Genomic DNA, 22816 nt, shown 5'->3' with positions numbered 1-22816 from the left:
CAAAGAACAACAACAAAAAAAAATCTTCAAAAATTCTAAAATATGTATAGAGTGTTGAGTGCCAGAAACTGCTAAGTCCCAAAGGACACAAAACAAAGATTTCCATTTGGCTTCTGCCCTCCAAGAGTACTTGATCTAGTGGGAGAGAGGTACACACAAATAATCTGACAGAACACAGTAGGATAACCTCAGCACCAGCAGGGCAAGCAAAGTACAAAGGGATAATTAATTCTGGCTCCTGGGTGTCAGTCTTGCGAAGACTTGGAGGGAAAAATTTTTGAGTTGTGTCTTGAAGCAGTAGTGGGATTTTATCACAGAAAAGTGAGAGGGGAATGAGGCTGGAAAGCAGAGATTTGGAAACGTAGAAGTATATTCTATCATTCTGATTCAGAAATAAAAAGTATTAAATCATTTTTCAGACACCATTGCCAGACCTTGGTACCTTCAACTCCATTTCTACCATATCTTTTTTCTGATCAAAATGCAATAGCTGATCATTGCCTTTCCCACCAAACTTGGTCTCTCCTGGTTTTTGTTTTTTAAAGCAGATCAGAAGAAGCTTAATGGTGCCTTTTTTTGACTCAACGTTGCACCTAAACTAATAGATACTCTTTTATTACATGTAGAGCCATCACATAATCATTCTGAATCCTATGCATTATCCCATATCCATTTCTCAGGTAAAACTAAGCAAAGCTGGTTGCTTACTCAGGTTCCTATTGCTTTTAAACTATAATCCAGTGAGTGCAGGTGGAGCTCACTGCACAACTGGTTAGGATCTAAATGAAAATACAGCCAGGTAATAGAGTATGGCCCGCAGATCTCTGGCCCAGAAGATCTCTGAAAACATTCCTGAAAATAATCAGAGCTGAAGAAAGGTATGAGCTTCCTATATCTGGAAAGAGAACTGCTAACTGAAGGTTATGTTTGGTTTTCAGGGTTAGTGCATATCTCTTGCAAATTGACAGAGGGATATCAAGTTAAACTTAGAACTTTAGTATAGTTTGTGATAGAATCTATGCAATCAGCCCAGATTCTGCAAATCCACCTCACATTTTAAAAGTATTCTTGAGGGTTTTTGGCATCATTTCTATAAATTGTGAAATATTTTAAAAAACATATAATTTATATGAATAATATTTCTGCATATGTAGTTTAATTTTCTTTATCTGCTTTCCTAGAGTTTTTCATCCAGTCATTCACATAATTTTGGTCACCTAGTGACACAGTAAGACTTTTGAACCATATATGTTTGTCCTTTCTTAAGTTAGAATTGACATTACTTAATATCTTTTCCTTCATCTGAGCATCTTCAATTATGATCTGTGATTTACCATTCATTTAAAATACATTGTGCATTCTTTAGTTTTATATAAAATCAACAAATATACTTAAATAAAATTAAAGGTCATGAGTTAAAAAAAGGGAACCAAATCTTCAGCAGTAGAAATCTGGGACATTTGGAGAAATTGAAATGCATGGTGTAGGTTTTATTGGTTGGAGCTTTATTAGCTTTTAATTGAAGTTTAGAATGGAAAACTGCTCACTTTTTGTTGTCACCAAATTATTAAAGGCTGGCAATTTAGGAAATTCTACTGCTGTTACACACCTGTAAAACACTAGACTAGAACTACTTATTGATAAGCTTATCAAACTTTGTGCTATAAGTACAGTTAAATTGGGTCTTTTAATTACATTTATTTTAATCACAGGAACACTCAAATGAGGTCTTTTATTGTTTAACTGTAGTCTTAGTTACATTCAACAACTGAATTTGGAGGTATAACATGCCCCCTAACAGCACTTAACTCTCTAGTGAGATTCATGGAAACATTCCCATTGAAATATTTTACTCTCCTGCCCATAGTCTTCAAGCTGTGCTGAGATGCTTTAGACAGAAGAGTGAGAACAGCTGGGAATGAGGCTACTGATGGGACAAAAGCACAAATCCAAGAGGCTGCTGCTCCCTTCAGATCAGCTTGAAAATTTGCCAGAATCACTATATATTGTTCTGTTTTGTTTCTTATCATTTGCTAACATCAACATTTATGATATTTTAAATTTAGGAATTTGATATTCTCTTTGTGTGTTACTTTCAGCAGCTTTCTTCAAGATTGATCATTGGAATTATTATTAAAGGAATAAGTTGGCTGGTAGGAAAGTGTAGCTTTTGTACCACTTTTGAAGTCAAGTGTTTAAAGATACATTTTTGATTATCCCTCAGTATTCCAGATTGTATAATCCCTGTGTGTCCTGAATAAGAGGCACTTCTTTCCCTTTCCTCATGTACACCATGCTGTTCATAAGCAAATATCTCACAAATGGGTGGGGAGAGGCTAAGATTTCCAGATTACCTTTGGATTTCAGTGTAACCTAGTTTTTCCCTCATCATCATAAGCCTGATGACTAGTAGTAGCACCTCATCTCGCATTTGCCTATTATCCTCATTTGTTTGCAACAATTTTAGATATTTGATAATGGTAAGCATTTGTAGAACATATGATTGAGATGATGTAGAATAGCAAGCACTTAGTTGCATTCTGGCACAAGCAGGAATCATGATTGTGCCAGTTTCTACCCTAATATGTTAAACAACATGATCAGATCATGAGATTTTTCATTTTTTCAGTTTTCTCTGGATCCTATGTTTGCATCCTGCAACATCCTAAATACAAAAATTTTCCAAGTGACTCTATCACGTCAAATGTTTTGAATATTTTTCAGGGGTCAATGATTAAATATGCCCTTTCCCATAAAAATATACTTAATACCAAGCAGTTTTAAGAGGCAAGAAAAAAAAACTCTCTGATGGAATGGCTGTATGAAAACATAGTCTTGTTATTCCTAATATTGGGGTGGAATTAAGTCAGTGTACAAGAGGGGAATCAGGGAATATTTTTTTATTTGTATTAAAATTGGCCCACTGAAAAATTACAACAACACATTTACTCTAAATATTTCTATTCATGATATTGTGTGTAAGAATGCACAGGGATATAAAGGAATCCACCAATGATTGGAGACAGGATTTTCTTTACATTGTCTAATAGTTCATCTATTATTTTAAGTTGGTAAAAAGAGACTTATGATTCATGTTGAAGAAAGTTATTTGTGCTTGATACATTGAAGACACTGTTCAAAAGCAGTTTTTCCTTATAAAAGGATGACCCCTGTAGTAATTCGTAGGCAAGGAGGGACAAATTCAATCAACAAAAAGCACATCTTGCCCCAAGTTCCCCATGATTTCTCCACATACAGCAAAAATATATACATCAGTAATTTATTTGAACATGTACATTGGTGAGTAACACATTTCTAGGCTACTCAGGAAACAAAAGGAAGAATACCAGCATTACTTAAATAAAAAAAGAGAGGTGAATTACACCATTTTAATTGTCTTAAAAACACGGATAAGAGGAGCAATTAAAATATAGTTCTAAATAGTACTAGCTAATGTAGATTACATAAGTATACAATATGAGTCAACTAATAGTGCTCTGACAAGCATAAACCACCAGTCCTAGTAAACAAGGTCCAGATCAATTTGCTCAGAAAATGTTAGCTTCAGATGTAATAAAACAGTTACTTTTATTTCAGTACTGAATGCAAAACACAAGTCAAGTGTGACGATGGCGTTCTAAAAACAGGTGGCTCTATTAAAGCAAGGAGGCCATTTCCCTTTGCATTTTGAAAATTTTGGAATTATATTTTTGATGTTTGCTTTCTCTACCTTTCCTCCCCTGAGCACTAATTTATCAAAAAAAAATATCAAGGTGCGAGTTGTACATTCTTATTATTATACCATTCCACCTCTTTCTGGAAGAGAGTATTACAATCAGCATTACAATGTTAATTATTTTTCTCTTAATATTTGTTTCACATACATGCAATTTAAAATCATAATGTTGACTGGGAAAAGAAACCTACAAACAAGAGAGTGATGCAACCATACACTTTCTATTGTGCTGTGTGTCTTTCCCATCCCTTCTCCCCTTTCCCTGTAAAGAGCTGTAAAAAATTTAAGGCAGATGAGGTATATTGCTGAAGAAAAAAGTTATTTTTGAAAAAAAACTTTTATTCTGCCCTTCTACTCAAGAAAGACTACTCAACTATAAATCTAGTTCTAGAAAAAAGCAGGAAAAACACCATTTGCATGTACCATACTATGTCTTCTATTACTAGAATGGCTTTTTGTTAGTTTGATTTGAATAGAAAAATAAGCACCTTAAGCTATGAACAAGAGAATCTTCATTATTAGTGAGTCTAAAATCCAAACAGAATTAAGAACACTTACTCAAACTCTTTCACTCATTCTCACAAAGGCCAGTGCTACTGATTAGAATTGTAAAGTGCTGTACTTAGTTTAAACACCTGTATACACTGCAGACACTGAAAAATAACCCTCAAGCACATTGTGTTATAGTTCCAAAAATATATTTACAGTCTATTACAAAGATTACAAATGGAAGTGTCTATGTGACTGTATTATGCTAATTAAAATTATTTTTACAGATTATTTTTCCATAGGGACAAAAACATTTTTAGTGAAATTAAAATGGGTTTCTAGTCAATCTAAAATAAATTAAAATATCAAATAACAGTATACAGTGATTTAAAGGAAAAAAAGGGGGGAGTGGAGGGGTTAGGGAAGCAATCCATTTGAGTTTTTCTATAGCCATCTTTGGTCCTAAATGTGGGAAAACACATTATGTAGCACTGAAAATACCTGTTCTTTTGTGATGCTCTGCAAGTAAAATAGAAAAATATAGTGCATTTTCAAGGTATCCAGAGCCCACTACAGAGAAATATGTGTACAAAACAAGACAGTATAAATAAAATTTACAAGTTTTACAAAGGAACATTTACAGATTTCATTTCTGTTATTTGTTGTTTGTTTGTGGAGGCCCACGTTATCAAACAAGACCAATTATGACCGATCCCTGGGCCCTGGCTGTATTAAAATCATTATAAACAGCTCAATTCTCTTTGGAAGTACAACAGTTCAATTCTGGGGCAGTTCATGATTTTGTAAATTTTGAAAGTATTACTCACAATATGTATACATTCCTGCAATATCTATAAAGACACATTTAATTATTGCTTATGAAATTCTAACATAGTAATCAAATAATATGGTTTAATAAATAAAACTTAAAAACAAAAACAGAATAGCCTGATCCTTCACCTTTTCCTTATATGGTAAAAAGAGTTCTTTTATTTACCAAGTTTTTTGCATCAGCATTCCCAAATTAAAGATTAAAAAAAACCCTGCAATGGTGATATTGCATGTAGCAAATTCATTTTGAAAAGAGAAAACTGTGAACTGCCCCTTCAATCATGCTCCAGAGTTCTAATATAAAACTCAATTCCTTCTTTTCATGTTTGGACTGCGTTAAACATAGTAGGGTATAAAATATATGCCAACTATTTCTCCTAAATTTCCAAATGCCATGAAATTGAAAAAATCTTGATGTGCTCAGATTAAATTTTAGATAATACTGAATAGTTCTTGCTTTCAGAGACGTGTCTTCACTGACATTCTCTAGATGAAGTGCCTCATCTTTTTCTCAATAGTCATAAACCTACAATTTTAAATTTTTATTAAACTCTGTCTAGTAAAGTCACTCTATAAACAGTCTGTTAAAAGTGCCTTATAGTATTTATGGATCATTATTGCTTTTTTCATTGAAAAGATATTGTGTTGTCTGATCTTTACAAAAGAAGTTTTCATAAAAAATATCAGCACTCTTGGCAACTTGCATTTTCTCTTGACTACCTGCCAATTAGCAACTATCAAAACAGCACAGATTAAATAGAAAAAAAGGCACAAAAAATACCAATGTTTTGACAGAAATATATCTTCAATCATGCTATTTTTTTTAATTTGAGAGTCTTTCAAAGGTACCCAGCATAGTAATGTGTCATAGATTTAACACTAAAAAGGTCCAAAGCTATAAACAACTTTCTAAAACAAAGTCCTTATGAAGAATAAACACAAATGATTTTAAAAAGGAATAGTTTGAAATCACATATTTAAGGAAAATATTTCATTGATTTTAACAATAAGATCATGATTTTATTTGACAAATATATTCTTTCTTAAATTCTTCATGTACATTTTAAAAAGTCTATAAGATAAAAAGGAGGTTAGAGAGCTCAAGGTGTTTGAATGTTTTTCAGGTAGTACTTTGTTTACTGTCACTGCTGTTTTCCTGGCTACCAGTGGTGGATCCTAAATTCCCTTTTTAGATATTCTGATGGCACTTAGGAGTTCAAGTCTATAGGTGCTTCTTAAATCTCTTTACTGTGGGAAGGACCCAGGACATCAACTGTCTTCTAGGAGCATTCTGTGCATATACTGAAGGCCAGTACTGTTCTCTCACAGTCCATCATCTCCCTCAAAAGGGAGAAAGGCTTATCACACTTGGATGCCAGTTCCAAGTAAATGTAGCATTTGTGCTCACAGTCTGAATGTTGCTCATGATTTTCTTTTGATGGCCAACTAGTGTGTTCCCTAAACTCATCACATCCCTAAGAAAGACAAATGCATTTTTGATTAATTGCCTTACAAAGAATTTATGTGGTTTTAAACTGTCATCAACTCTTTAATTAAATCTGTATATCTTAGTTACCATTCAGTCTTCTTGGGTATTAGGTCCATATGCCTGCAGTGGGTCAACCTGCATCAGTATTCCCCTTTATAAGAAGCCCCACTGCTCAAGCTCCCAATTTGTGATCATGAGTTATTTTTCAACTCATTTAAAATTGCGTACAAGAGATTATTTAAACCTTAACCTTATTAACTTAAGGGCAGTTTAGGAAATGTTATTCTAAATATCATATTTTTGAACCTAATTGGGGTTTAAAATTTTTTAATGAAAGAAAAACAAGATACAGTATGAAAACATTTGCTGTGATCTAGTAGAAAGATGGAGAATCATCAATGCTCACATATTCTGAGTTTAATGATTATGTGGTAATACTGAGCATATTGTATACTTATTCCAGCTCAGTTCAGTCATTTGACAATATGTCAGATAAACAGTGGTTTTTAAATTTGCAATACCTATATTTAATAGCTTAAATTGGACATAAGTTAAGTATGTCAACTTAAAAGCGTATCTGTTCACTTACTTTTCCTTTTCTTAACAGTCAGAAAGTTTGAGCTTAGGTATTCACAAGCAATAAAAATATGTTAACAGCATAATACTGTAGTATCTTATAGCAGAGACCTTATAATACTCTGAGTTATGCAGTTTTGGGGGGTACAGATTGCTTTGGGGGTCTGGGTGTAATTATGCCAGCTCCACACATGTGGCAACCAGCAGGAATCTGAAAAAGAGCACACAGGTGATTAAATTTTCTAAACTTTGTAACAAAAGAGTATCTGACTACAAGTCTTCTTCTCACAACAGTATATAAATAGAATCCCACTAATAGAACTTTGATAATTGCTTTCCATTTGCAAACACATTGACTGAGAGTCACACTGTCACCAAAAAGAGTTACAGTGCAGCCAAGGAAACTGAAGTTTAGAGTTATTAAATAGGTTATCAGTGATGGAGTCAAAAAACAAAATTTAGTTTTCTAACTTCTATTTCATAGAAATTTCAAAAGCTGTTTTATCTAGTCATTTCCAGGTTAAAAATTTTTTTTGAATTGATTAATCACACAAACTTCCAATAGTAAATTAATCTCTTAACCCCAGTTAATTGATTGGGCTTCTCTAACTACTTCAGAAAGTCACCATTTTGGTAGTCCTAACATATTTTTACATTGGGAAAGAAATTTTGAGATATTTACTGTTCAATATATGCATTGCATATGTTGAAAGTTCCCACAGAGTGACCTAAATGATGCTAATGATGTTAATGAAAGAGAAAACATCATTGAGGGTGGTTAGAACACTGGTTATGGAAGCACAATAGTTATCACTTATTAGTTGAGTCATCTTGGGGAAAATATTTAAATTATCTGAGCCTCAGCCTCCTCATTTGTAAAATGGAGATAAAACTATCAACTTAGTAAAACTGTTACTGTGAAGGTTAAAATGATAATATATGTTTAAATGCCTATTTAACATAATATTTGGCACAGAGTAAGCACTTATTAAAGAGATGCTTTTTTTAATTTTGTGGTTCTTGCTCCTTTAAAAAGATGACCTGATGTATAAAGTTTTAGTTGTATATAATAAATTCTGAAATATCATTTTAAAAGTTTTAGCTTACTCAATAGTCATCCTGGCCACTGATTCAAGGGAGTTGTAGCTGGCTGCTGTGAAGTTATCTTTATATCTTTCCATCTTAATAGCTTGTAACCATTCCCCAATTGAACAAAAGGTAGTGAAGTCAGGAGTGTTTTGATCCAGGAGAGGGCTAATTGGCCTAAATAAGAATAGAATAGAAAAGCAAATATTCTCATGAACTAACAAAGAAAGAATGTCTTGGCCCATATAAGACAAGGTTTTAAAATAATAAGATTAGATATTTTAAATGATTTATAAAGGGATAAACATAGTTGCTAATGAACTCTAAAACATAAAGGCTGCCCAATACTACAAGCTCCTAAATTAGCATTTTAGATTTGATGACCACCAATTTGCATCTTCCATGTGCTTTTTTTTTAAAGTATAGCTGACAATATTTGTAATGTAAATATTTGCCCATTTGGTTCTCTCGAAGGAACTGGGAGTAAAGGGAGCACATTTGGCTTTGCACTGACTTGCTCAATTCAAGAGAGTGCTATTGAGACATTATGCATCTGCTGTATGGATGGCAACCTATGAAAACCATTGGTCAATACACTTCCACAGGTGCCTAACTACACAGACTGGAGCCTCACCTTTACCTGGCAGCTGAACATGAAATACAGTTACTATGCATAACAATGGAGCAAGCCAAACTCAGGGAATGAATGGAGTTTATCTGACTCTTTTTAATTGGTATACCTCACTAATCATGGATTGAATAACTTCAAATAATTTTTATCTTGGGAGAATCATCTTACTAAATATGTCAAAGCAAGACAATAAAATAGAAAATATGCATATAATAGTAAACTAGGGCAACAGCAATAAAAACCCATAAAATAATAATATTGGTCTGAAAATGTGAAATGCCACCTTATCATGAAAATCCAAGTTAGAAAGCTTTCTAGGAAATAACAGTTAGTGATATCTATTATAAGTTTTAAAGAAAAAATGGATACTTAATTGCTATTAAAATTAATTTATTAATTAAGCACTAAATTAAGGTAAAGTACCTGAATAGAACAAAAATTCTGTAAACATAGTACATTTGATATGGATTTATAAATTAACAAAATATTAATTTTGCCTTTGGGGTGTGCCTGAGAAGATAAATGTCTTAGGTGAATATCTGAATGTCTTCCACATTCCATTTCCTTACCTACTACATGTTCCCAGGGGTGTTTCAGACTATTTGGGTTTCGAATCATTTTGTCTAGAATTCCAACTATTTGTTCAAACTTTGGTCTTTCAGCATGCTCCTTTTGCCAACAATCCAGCATCAGCTGGTGCAGACCAGCTGGGCAGCCCATGGGTGCTGCTAAATGATAACCTTCTTCTACTGCTTTAATAGCCTAATAGTCAAAAGGTTAGAAAAATGTTACTGAATTGAGGGTCAATTATAATAAAATGATTCACTCACTAGGCCATAAAAACCAGGCACACTGTTTTGCAAAAAACGTACTTTTTTCCCAAAATACCTGTGAATATTAAACATGTTATTAAGAAGTGCATGAGATACAGGTATGATGACACTTCTTAGTTAATTCAGTAATAGGGAGCAGCAATTAAATTTACCCAGGGTGCAAGAGATGGGAAAAACTTTTAATATCATTCCAGAGGTCTTCCAAATAGAAGATGCATTGGGAATATTTCACTTGCATATATAGTTGTGAGTGTACATGTTTGCCCATAAGTATTAAAATTCTGGCCTTTGTTTAAATTCTCTGTGCCTCAGATTCTTTATCTGCTGTAAAAGGAAGTTCTGAGTTATCCAAAATGACCCCCAAAATTCACTTTTTACTGACTTACTTTGGATGACACTTTTAAACAGGAAATCAAAAAATATGATAGAAAGTATTACCTAGCATGCTGTTCTTTTAAATAATATGAAGCTTAGCACCTAGTGTTATAAGATACAGTTGCATGCAGGAGCCAGCTTGTATTGGTTCAGGAGAGGGGACTACATCCTTTCCTTAACTCTGTGTTCAGCAACCTTGCACTGGTAGATGGAAATCACCCAGAGTATGTCAGGAAACTGACAAAGGCTACAGTATCAGGGCTTTTCTACCCAGGAAACACCACTTGTTAAACACCACTGCCTATTTATATGGAATAATGCCTAAGACATTTATAACAAGCTCTGGATGTCAAGTGAAAAATAAACCTCCATAAACATTGCTTCATGGCAATCATAAAGTCTTAAAAACTACTTATCATTCAGACTTTTTTTTTCTTTCTTGTATTTATCCGGGAAGCAGAAATAGATCTAAAAAATCAGAAATTGTCACAAATCTGTGCAGCATGTGGAAAACAGCAGGAAAGCAAATAATACAAATACGAAGGGCTTGTAAAACCCTTGTTAAAATATTCTTCAAGGGGGGTTAACAAATCCTTTGACATGGGCTGCCATAGTAAGAAAAAATTACTCTCTGAAGAAACAAAAAGAGGCAATTTTGAGTTTTTTGAAAAAAAATAAGGCCCAAAATAAAGAGACAAAAAGCTGGCTTTAAGAGATGTTAATAAGTCTCATAGTTTCAGGGAAATATCTTTAAGTTGCATGCTGCCATTCAAGAAAGGCACATTAAAATGTAAAAGGTTGCAGCATACATTGAATAAAATTGCTGGCATCAACAACTTTTTGAGAAAAATTCTGCATAAGAAAAAATACTTAAAATAGTCTACTTTCTTAATTTAAGAAAATCTATATATTCAAATTGATAAAATGTAAAAGATAAATAGATAATCACAGAAATTTTTGCAAAGAATTGTAAATATAAAGCCCTCAGCCCAAATTCTCTTCTGAACTTTAAACTGTATATTCATCAGTTTACTGGATGTCTTTACCTGGATTTTCCATAGTTGGCTCACACTATGTAAGACTAAATTTATGTCCCCAAATCTTTTACTTTTACTATTTTAATTAATGTCATTGCCAGCCAACCAGCCACTCCAGCCAGAAAGCTGAGAACAGTCCCAAACTCTTTTTCTTTCTTATGTGCCACAGCTTTCATGAAAGCATTCAGAAGTTTTTAGTTTTGTACATACAATATTGAGTTTTTGTGCTAATGAACAAAGTATAGTACCATTAAATGACTTTTCAAGGAATGGCAGCTAATGAACCTTTCTAGATGTCTAGTTGTAGTGGAGGAATTTGATGCTTCATATTATTATAGCATTGAGAACAGCATTTATCTCAATACAAAATGAAAGTTCAAGCTCTCAAAGATACAGTGGTTTAAACATTTTTAAGGAAGCAGCAGCTAAGTACAGCACTTAAATGAAGAGATGTTTCAGAACAGGAATGAACTTTGGGAGCCTGAACTTCCTATTAATAATCAGGGCCCTACCCACAGTGGCATTAAAGATACTTGCTGGGATTGTATATATTTCTATAGAGCACAGTTTGGTACATTCCAAGGTATATCTTCTGAGGATAAATGGCCAATAGTGGATGATGCATGCCTAAACTGAACCTCAAGGTTCTGAGGTTTTTATGTGCTTACTGTACCAGAAAAACAATTTAACTATTTAAGATACAATTAATCATGGTAAACATCTGCTGAATAACTGTCATATGACTAGCACTACTTTAAACAAGAATGATCTCATTTAATATTTTCACAAACCTTATTAGTAAAGAATAGATAAAGAATCTGAGGCACAGAGAAGTTAAACAAAGGCCAGCATCACAGAGCTGTTAGAGAAGACAGAATTCGACTGAGGCATTCTGACCAGAGTCCATATATTGACACAAGCATGACATTATATTCCCATGTGGGAAAATGAAAAATAAAGAAATACTTTCTGCAAATAGCTACATATTCCTGGACACAAGGTGCTCAGGCAAGATGGCCAAAGTTCTTGGAGCATTATGTAGTTATTCACAGAATTCAGTAAAACACCTTTTTGCTGAATTACTGGAAACCCCTTGGGTTTGCCAGTCCAGATTTGATGTTAGTATTCTAATAAAAGTCAGTAAAGAAAAAAGAAAAATATTTGTAAGCAATTCTAATTCTAGACAGTTCCCAGAGGAGTAGGAAGTGACTAGGGTAAGTGACATTATTTTTTATAAGGCCTCTGGGACACATAGGGCCACTTCTTTGGTACATACTGTGAAGAAATACTTAGAACTAAAACAAATATTCCTCACTGAGAAATGTTTACAATTTTATTACAGCATGAGCACTGTGATTAAGAGAAAAGAGAGCCCAGAAAGACTACATTACAATGGGACTGCAATAGCTCAAAATGGGGTATAACATGATTGCTTTCTGTCCTTTGCTTAATGCCCATTTTCATTTCATCAATTTTAAAATAGCATGACCTATATTTTACACAATTAAATAATTTATACTCATTTATGGGATTATGGCAAGGTTTTACAAAAAAACAAAACACCTTTTTCTTTATCTTGACATTAAAAAAATTCAAAGTCAATAATCAGTGATGACTTTTTAAAGGAAAACCAAGGATTCATAATTTAGCTCAGAATAATTAGTTATAAGTGTATTATATTTTCAAAACATTCAAATGGCCTGTTCTGAACCATTTTAAGAATGATCTAGTCCCATATCTTTATGGAAACATAATTGTAAAATCATTCTTATGCCTACTTACTAGTCAATTTAACATTTGTTGGCCTAGCTTAAACTTTGTTGAGTACTACAAAAAGAATATATTTAATAATTTCAAGATTTCAAAATTTAGCAGTAATTTTTTGGATTAATTAAGATATAAATTACATTTTAAAAAGCTGCTGTGAGAGCTAAATATGAATATTTTCAATTATTGCAATACTTTATTAGGTTTGAACTCCATTTAAATGTATGAAGATTTTTTTTCTTTGAAAGAGTGTCAATGGTAAGAAAAAAACATCTGCAGATTTTTCAGAAGAATGAAAGTTGGGAATTTACTTGAAAAGCTCAGCCTCTTGATTCTAATTATATTCTAACTGGTCTTTCAGTGCGGTTAAAACTTAAGAAAGTTATAGACACATGCAAATATAAATGAACGTTCCTTTAAGTATTAGCCAAGTGATAATCTATTCAGGTATGAGTCTCATGACACATATACATATTACATTTTTCTAGATAATTGCCCAGTTTGGAGCTCAAATAAAGTGTCATAGTTTAATGACTTACCTTATTTCTAGCATGAGCAACTATCTATTATATTTCCTCACAGTGATCATAGAAATCTGGCCATATTCAGTATTCAGTCTAGAATTTGTGGATTTGCTCAGAAACATACCTATCAATTTACTGCTGGTTTTCACTGAATTTTCTGAAGACTTTTAAAATCCGTGGGTTTTGAAATGTGTGGGCTTTCTAAAACTCTTGATAAATTCCTAGCAACTGAATTTAAGCAACAAAAAGTGAACTGGTTCACCTAATAAAATGATCTAGATTCATTATTAAAAAATTAGTACCACTGAAAATCTGGTGATGGCTGTCTTCTCAGAAAAATATGATACATTTCTGTGTTCACAGAGATTTTTCCATAAGTATCAGAGGGTTTGTAGATCACTTAAATCTCTCCATGAACACCTACCAGAGACTCCTAGACAAAAAGTTTTATCTAGAGAATTTTATTCCAGAATGGAATTCACTACTTTGAGTTATGGAGAATTTTCCTCATTGTCATGCAGAAAATAAAGAATATTTCTCCAAGAGGACTTAAACATACTTAAAAATGTAAATATGATACAAGAGGAATATCAATAACAATTTCACTATGCAAACTGAGCTGTTTCTGAGGATTACTGTAGGTAATCCTTCACTATTATACAAACGTGTCCAATTTAGTATTTATTTCAGATCTTCAAAATTTAAAAGAAAACGAAAATGAAAGGTGGTGTTCAATATTCTTGCTTATGAGCTAAACTTCACTACAGACATAACGATTTCTTTTGATTAATCAAAATATGCATTAATTCTTGATACATTATTTTTATATGTATTTTTTTCCATGAAAAAGAAACATTACTTTGGGAATTTTTAAAATTAAAACTGGAGCTATTTATTTTTTCTCCTTAACCATTTCCATTATTCATTTTAGAAGTTAAGTAGACTTTGAATTTAAGGCATCTTATATTCCTGTCAGTCCCTTAATGTTTGAATCTAGTACAGAAGGAAGCTGTCAAAAGAACTGAAACTCTGAGTATCTAGGGAATGTAAATATTTATCTTTCTGTGCCCCAAGGATTTGTTTGCCTATATTTTGACAGCCACGAAATCTTTGACCTTGAGACCTGTCAGATATTAACAACTTTGCTTCTGCCAAACTTACTTATCATTTAGACTTTCATCTTTGAAAATCAAAAATAAAAACAAAAAAATTCATGTCATAAGTCAATTCAAAATACCAAAATATTTAACTGATTAAAAAGTTCCCCCTTTTCAGGCTATAAACTTTTCTATTACAGTGGAAATCTGTAGGATGATGCAGCCAAAAAAGTACATTTATAGGAATATATACCTAAAATAGACTTACCAATAACATATACCCATTTTGACCTTAGTTGTCTAAAAATAACAATTTACAAGTGCTAAGAGACATAGGCTCTTAACATAGAATATTATGAAATTGGAAAACAAAGTTATTGGTTTAATATAACATTTTTCATGATCTTTTTGAAAATTAACTTGATTTTTAACCTTTACTCAACTTAAATTGCTGTCTTTGTTTATAGTACCTCAAGAGTTAACTACTTGAAAACAGTTTGCTAGTCACATCAGCCTACTTAAATGGTAGTACAGACCTTCCTCAAGCACTACTTATTTTATGCTGTACTCTTCAAGACCTTACATTTGTATTATTTCCAAACTCCTTACAAAAAGCCTTTCATTGATTTTCCCCATGTTCTATGTTCATTTATAATTACTACTAGTGTACATATCCTTTGTTATAGGAAAGTGAGTCTATGTGGTTAGTTCCCATATCTCTCTTGGTCTGACTTCTGAACTTCCCAATTTGAGCCCATGGAAAATTCTCTCATCTGCTATGAACCAAGGTCCTCTTCAGATTTCCAGTTCACATCCAGGATATCTTCATAGATTTTATACTTCTCTACTTTTGTCTAAATTTTGCTCACAATTTCTATAGGTTGCACTATATGAATCTGCCCAAATCTGAAAGTTTTGGCAATTTCATAAAATTCAATCCAACAGGAATAAATCTTCTCTTGAACTTCTGCTATGTTGCTTTACAAATGGTTTCTTGGTGTGAGATGCATATCCTCATGGACTGCTATCAGATTCTTCTCACAAAGAGTAACAGCATGGAATATGGAGGAGACAAGATGGCAGATTAGGGAGATCTATGATTCATTTCATTCTCCAGAGCAACTAGTAAGCAGCCAAGAACTGTCTGAAACAATTGTTTGGGGTTCCATGTATACCATCCAGGAAACAATGGAAGGAAGAGACTGAAAAACTGCAGAGAAGATCTGTGGGTAGATCCCTCCATACTGTGAATGTTAGAAGACCTCTCGGGAGCCACTCCTAGCTGAAAATAGAAGTCTCCTTTCCCAAGAATGGTGGAAGTGGGGAGGGAGGTACAGCAGGATATTGGTTATGGATTTAGATTAGTAAATTCAGATTGCTGGGTTCCAGCTCTTTGTATAGCTAAAGTTTCAACCCACCCAGGTTAGAAAGCAGATGGCAGCGTCTGTTTCAACCACACCTCAACAGGGGTAGAGTCAGTGAAAAATAAAGTCATAGTACCACAGTAGGACTGCAAGAACAGTTGGCTGAAGACCAGCAACTGCTGGGTAGGCCAATAAACCAAAGATTCAGAGTGCCATCAAAGAGAAGATTTGTGTCCCTCCTGGTCTTCTCCCCAGGATAAAGACCCAACCATTTCATAGGTCCCCAGGCCTATTCCAACTGGGAAAACTGACTTGGGAAAGTCCTCTGCAGGAGAGCCTCTTCCCAGAATTAGCCCTCCAGATTATGATTAGCCCTCCATAATCAAAAGCAGCAAGAGATTAGAAAGAGTGTTAAAAATATGGAGAGGCAAATTAAAAAATGAACAGATCAACATTCCTGGAAGAGGAAAAGGGAAAAGGAAAATTTCTTCTGGGGGGCAACACAATTGCACAATCTCAAAAGGTGTACTATATATCCAGGACAAGAATCAGATGAATAAGAGCTGAAAAAGATCAGATCAAATGTAAACTGTTCTAAAGATCTAGAGTAAATTGAACTAAGTGTCAAAGAAAACTTTCAGCAAAAAGTAAACCCACATGAAAACCCTAGGCAAGAGAAACTGACTTGCAGAATAAACTCATCAAGAAAATCAGATGCCTAGACACCAAAAAAAAAATAAAAATAAAAAAAAATTACAAGTTGTACTTAGACACAGGGAGATAGGGCACAGTCAAAGTAACAAATCAAAACCTCAGATGAGATGCAAGCTTTGAAGCAACTAATAAATGATGTTCAGACAAATCCTCTAAAACAATTCAAGGAGATGAAGGAAAACATGGCAAAAGTCATAAAAGATATTAAGAAGACACTGGGTGCATATAAGGAAGAATTTTAAAGTATGCAAAAAGAAAAAAACAGAATTTCAGAACTTATAAGAATGAAAGGAACAATAGAAGATATTAAAGTACACTAGAGGTATACGATAGCAGATTTGAACAGGCAGAAGAAAGGATCAGTGAACTAGATGATAGGACACCCAAAATCTTACAGACAAAAGAATAGATAGAAAAAAGAATTAAAAAAAATTGAGCACAGTTCTCAGGGAATTGAATGACACATGAAGTGCACAAATATATGCATCAGGGTTGTTCCAGAAAGAGAAGAGAAGGAAAGTGGCAGAAAGAATACAAATGATACATGTCCAAGAAGCACAACATACTCCAAGCAGAATAAATCCTAATAGACTTACTCCAAGGCACATCCCAATCAGAATGTCAAATGCAAAGATAAAGAGAGAATTTCAAAAGCAGCAAGAGAAAAGCAATTCATCAAATAAGTCTTAGTTAATAAGACTAAGTTCCAATTTCTCAGCAGAAACCATGGAACAAGGCAATAGTATGATATATAAAAGGTACTAAAAGAGAAAAAATTCCAGCCAGGAATTCTTTATCCAGCAAACCATCCTTCAAAAATAAGGGAGTATTTAAAATATACACAACTAAACACCAAAACTGAGAAAGTTCATCAACAAGGTACCTGCCCTACAAGAAATACTAACTAATGTTCTACAGGCTGAAAGGAAAAGACAAGAGAGAGAGGCCTGAAGGAGACTCTGGAAATAAAGATTATCAGTAAGGATAACTAAAAGGGTAAGAAAAGAGACAAAAATAAGATATGACACATAAAAACCAAAGGAGAAAATGTAATGAAGATAAATGTTGCCTTTACAGTAATAACACTGAATGTTAATGAGTTTCCTAATCAAAAGTTGCAGATTGGAAGTATGAATAAAAATATATGATCCAACTATATGCCATCTATGAGACTCACCTTAAACCCAAGGAAACAAAAAGGTTGAAAGTGAAAGGTTGGAAAAACATATTTCATGCACAAATAGGTTAAAATGAAAGTTTGGAAAAAGATATTCCATGTAAATAGTAAGCAGAAGAGAGTTGGAGTAACTAAACTAGTATCAGACAAAATAGGCTAGAAATGCATCTACCCAGCATGCCCTAAACACGTGAGACAAACACTGGCAAAACTGAAGAGAGAAGTAGATGTCTCTTCAGGTCTACAATAATAAAAACCTAAAAACACAGCTATCATCAATAGATAGAAAATCTAGACAGAGGATCAATAAAGAAATGGAGAACTTGAATAGTATGATAAATGAACTAGACTTAACAGACCTATACAGATCATTACAGCCCAAAACAGCAGGATATACATTCTTCTCAAGTGCTCATGGATCATTCTTCTCAGTAGACCACATGTTGGGTTACAAGTCTCAACAAATTAAAAATGTTGAAATTATACTAAGCACTTTCTCTGATCATAATGGATTTAAGCTAGAAATCAATTAACAGACAGAGAACTGGAAAATTCACAAATATATGGACTTTAAAAAACATACTCTTAATCAGTGGGTGAAAGAAGAAATTGCAAGAGAAATCAGAAAATATGTGGAGACATATGAAAACAAGAACACAACACTAAAACATATGAGATTCAGTGAAGATACTTCTGAGAAGGAAATTTATAGCCCTAAACAACTACATTAAAAGTGAAGAAAGGGTTTAAACATCAAAGATCAACTGCACACCTGGAAGAACTAGAAAATGAACAGCAAACTAATCCAAAGCAAGCAAAGAAGGAAAGAAATAACAAAGATTAAAGCGTAATAAATAAAATTGAGAGTAAAAAAAACAATAGAGACAATTAAAAAATATTTCTTTGAGAAAATCAATAAAATTGGCAAACCCTTTAGCTAGAATGACAAAGAAAAAAGAGAGAAGATGCAAATAAATAAAATGAGAGAGAGGACATTACTACTGACTCCATAAAAATAAACAGATCATAAGAGGATACTATTACTGTATGCCAAAATTAGACACTTTAGATGAAATGGACTATTTCCTAGAAACATGAACAACCTACACTGACTTGAGAAGAAACAGAAGACTGCAAGAAACCAATCACAATAAAATAGACTGAAAGGTCATCTAAAATGTCCCAACAAAGAAAGCCCAAGATAAGATTCTACCAATCTTTCCAAGAAGAATTAATACAAATCCTGCTCAAACTTTTCAAAAAATTGAAGAGGAGGGAACACTACCTAATTCATTCTACAGAGCCAACATCACCCTAATACAAAAGTCAGATAAAGCTACTACAAGAAAGAAAATTACAAATTAATTACTCTATTATATATAGATGCAAAAATCCTTAACAAATACTACCAAATCTAATCCAATAGCACATTAAAAGATTATACACTATGATCAAGTGGTTTTTATCCTAGGTATGAAAGAGTGGTTCAACACAGGAAAATAAATTAATGTAATACACCACATTAACAAATTGAAGAGAGAATAACCACATGATCACCTTGAGTGGCAGAGAAAAGCATGTCACAAAATCTGGCATCCTTTCCTAATAAAAACACTTTTAAAGATGAGAATAGAAGGAAACTTCCTCAACATGATAAAGCACAAAATAAGAAAAACCCACAACTAACATTGTACTCAATGATAAAGGACTGAAAACTTTCACTCTAAGATCTGGAATGAGACAGGATGTCCACTGTTATCATTATTCAACATTGTACTAGAAATACTAGCTAGAGCAAATAGGCTAGAAAAAAAAAGCATCCAAATCTGAAAGGAAGACATAAAACTTTCACTATTTGCAGATGATCTTTTATTTTAAAAGTCTTGAAAAATCTACAACAAAGCTATGAGAGCTAATAAATGAGTTCAGCAAAGTAGTGGGATATCAAGATTAACATGCAAAAATGAGCAGTGTATCTATACACTATTAACGAGCAATCTGAAGAGAAAATCAAGAAAAAAATTCATTTACAATACCAACTAAAAGAATCAAACATCTAGGAATAACCAAGGATATAAAGGACATGCATACAGAAAATTACAAAACATTGCTAAAAGAAATCAAATAACTGTTAAATAAGTTGAAGGACATACTATGTTCATGGATTGGAAGACTAAATATCATTAAGATGTCAATTCTACCAAAATTATTTATTAATTCAGCACAATCCCAATCAAAATTCCAACAGCCTAATTTGCAGAAATGGATATGTTAATCATCAATATCATTTGGAATGGTAAGGGATTGACAAAAACATCTTGAGAAGGAAGAACAAAGTTGGATAACTCATACTTCCTGATTTTAAAGCATATTACAAAGCTACAGTGGTGGAAAAAAAAAAAGCAGGGAAAGGGCAAAAAAAGATATTTTGAACAATGGAATTGAATTGAGAGTTCAGAAATAGACCCTCACATCTATGGTATATTGATGTTATTAATTTTTTTTTTGGTTTGCTGTATGGTGGGGGTCACATTTCATTCTTTTTCCATATGAGTATCTCATTACTGCAGCACTATTTATTGAATTATTGTTTGTTTGCTTGCTTGTTTGTTTTATTTTTGGGAAGTGCATGGGCTGGGAATTGAAGATCTATTGAGTTTTGACAAGATGGCCAAATCCACTCAGCTGGGACAGATCTGTCTTTTCAACAAATGATGCTGGAAGAATTGGATAGCTATATCCAAAAGAATGAAAGAGGACCTCTATCTCACACCTTACACAAAAATTGACTCTAAATGGATCAAAGATCTAAATATAAGATCCAGGACTATAAAACTCTTAAGAGAAAATTTAGGGAAGCATCTTCAAGATCTTCTCATAGGTGGTCATGTCTTAGACTTTATGCCCAATTCACAAGCAAAAAGAAAAGAAGGAAAAAAATAGATAAATGGGACCTCTTCAAATTTAAATACTTTTATGCTTCAGAGCACTTTGACAGGATAGTGAAAAGACATTCTACTCAATAGGAGAAAATATATGGAAACCACATAAGGGTTTAATATTCAAATATACAAAGAAATTCTATAATTCAACATTAAAAAGGCAAACAACTCAATTAAAAAATGGGTAAAGGACATGAGTAGATATTTTTCCAAAGAGGAAATACACATGGCTAAAAAGCATATAAAAAGAGGCATGCATCACTAGCTATTAGAGAAATGCAAACTAAACCCACAATGATATATTTTGCACATACTAGAATAGCCACTATTGAAAAAACAGAAAATTATAAGTGTTGGAAAGGATGTGGAGAAACAGGAACACTTATTCACTGCTGGTGGGAATGTAGAATGGTGCAGCTGTGATGGAAGACAGTTTGGGAGTTTCTTAGGATGCTAAGTACAGAATTGGCATATATCTGGCAATCCCACTACTTTTCAGTACAACTGAAAGTAGGAACTTGAACAGTCATTTGCACACTGATGTTCACAGTGGCATTATTTACAGCTGCCAGAAGATGAAAACAGTCCAAGTGTCCATCAACCAATGAATGAATAAAAAGGTGGTATATACATATGATGGAACATTATTCAGCTCTAAGAAGGAATAAAATCCTGATGCATAAGAAAACATGGACTAGTCTTAAGGACAATATACTGAATGAAATAAGCCAGACACAAAAGGATAAATATTGTATGGTCTCACTAATATGGCCAAATTATAATGAGCAAACTCATGGAATTAAAATCTAGAATATAGGGTGCCAGGAAATAGAATGAGGGTAGAGAATGGGGAGTGATGCTTTATTTGTGCAGAATTCTTATTGTAAATATTTGGAAATGGATAGAGGTGATAGTAGCACATTATTGTGCTGTTAATTCATTAACAATGCTGAATTATCAGTGTGATTGTGGTTGAAAGAGGAAATTCCGGATTGTGTATGTCACTAGAAGGAAGGCTAAAGGTTATAACATGGGACTACATAACTCAGTGAACCATGCTTTGGATGATGACTGTGGATAGTAGTACAAATACAAGATCATGCTTCCATGAACTAAAACAAATCTACATCACTATTACAAGCTATTATTAATAGAGTATTATATGGGAAAAATAAAACTAATGCAAAACTATGGATTATAGTTAACAATAATATTGTAAGATTCTTTTACCCATTGTAACAAAGCTACCATAACAATGCTAAGTTTTAATAATAGGGGCATTTAAGATGTATGGGATTTTTCTTTTTGGAGCAATAAAAATTTCTCAAATTGATTGTGATGATGAATGCACAACTTTGCAATTATACTGCAAGCCAATGATTACACAATTTGACTGGATCGTATGGTGTGTGACTATAACTTAAAAAAAAAGAGGGTAAGTGTTTCAGTCTTAGAGTGCCATCATGGCAACAGAGTACACATTTAATAAATACTACTGTTATCTTTTGGTAATTTGCAAAGATATTTCCATTGTGATTACATTATAAAATATTACTATGAAGCATCATCTTTGATGATAGAGGATAAATTGTTTCATGAAATTAAAACTTAACTAACCCAATCAACAATAGATCATTTGAACAGATCACCTCAGGAAATTAAAAAGAAAAAGAAAGATAAGCTTCTAAAGCAAAATAAAATTTAAATGTCTTTCCCCACCACTCAGCAAACAATGGTTTAACTCATGTGATTCTTCCCCTACATTACTACAAGCACAGTACTATTCTCTTTATTAAGGGGAAAAAAGATTTTATAGTCTTCTATTACATCCAAGGAATTTAAATTTAAAAAGAGAAAGTGATTCCTCAAAATGTAAACCAAATAAAATTAAAAGAATCAGTAATTTGCTCTCTTTGTAATAAATGGAAAACTAAGGAACCATGGTGTTATAGTTTTATAAAAACTTCTTGGTAATAAACCACCACCTATATGTTCCAATAATACTGCATATTAATATATAAAGTCCTTTTTTGTTTAAATAGTATAACACATATGTCTTGATTTGACATGTCCCAATAAGGTCTTTCTCTATAAGGCATAACTTCCCACATGACTATTCCATAACTCCACACATCACTGGCTGATATG

General features: G+C 33.1%; 2 pseudogenes across 2 annotated transcripts in view; both read right to left on the bottom strand.

Annotated features, from left to right (window-relative positions):
- LOC143658983 (multiple C2 and transmembrane domain-containing protein 1-like) overlaps positions 1-22816 on the bottom strand; it is a 484136-nt pseudogene that overhangs the window by 96752 nt on the left and 364568 nt on the right. The gene's annotated exons all lie outside the window — the stretch shown is intronic.
- Positions 9248-22816, bottom strand: part of LOC143659955 (ephrin type-A receptor 7-like) — a 45975-nt pseudogene continuing 32406 nt past the window's right edge. The window contains exons 10-11 of the transcript XR_013163814.1: positions 9408-9600; positions 9248-9261 (exon numbers count right to left, since the gene is read on the bottom strand). The product of XR_013163814.1 is annotated as an ephrin type-A receptor 7-like (transcript). The remainder of the gene's footprint in view (positions 9262-9407; positions 9601-22816) is intronic.

The sequence above is a fragment of the Tamandua tetradactyla genome, chromosome 16, assembly GCF_023851605.1.
Source record: "Tamandua tetradactyla isolate mTamTet1 chromosome 16, mTamTet1.pri, whole genome shotgun sequence".
NCBI classification, from domain to species: Eukaryota; Metazoa; Chordata; class Mammalia; order Pilosa; family Myrmecophagidae; genus Tamandua; species Tamandua tetradactyla.
The sequence above is the reverse complement of the archived record's forward strand: the minus strand, read 5'-3'. Positions and strand labels throughout refer to the sequence as shown.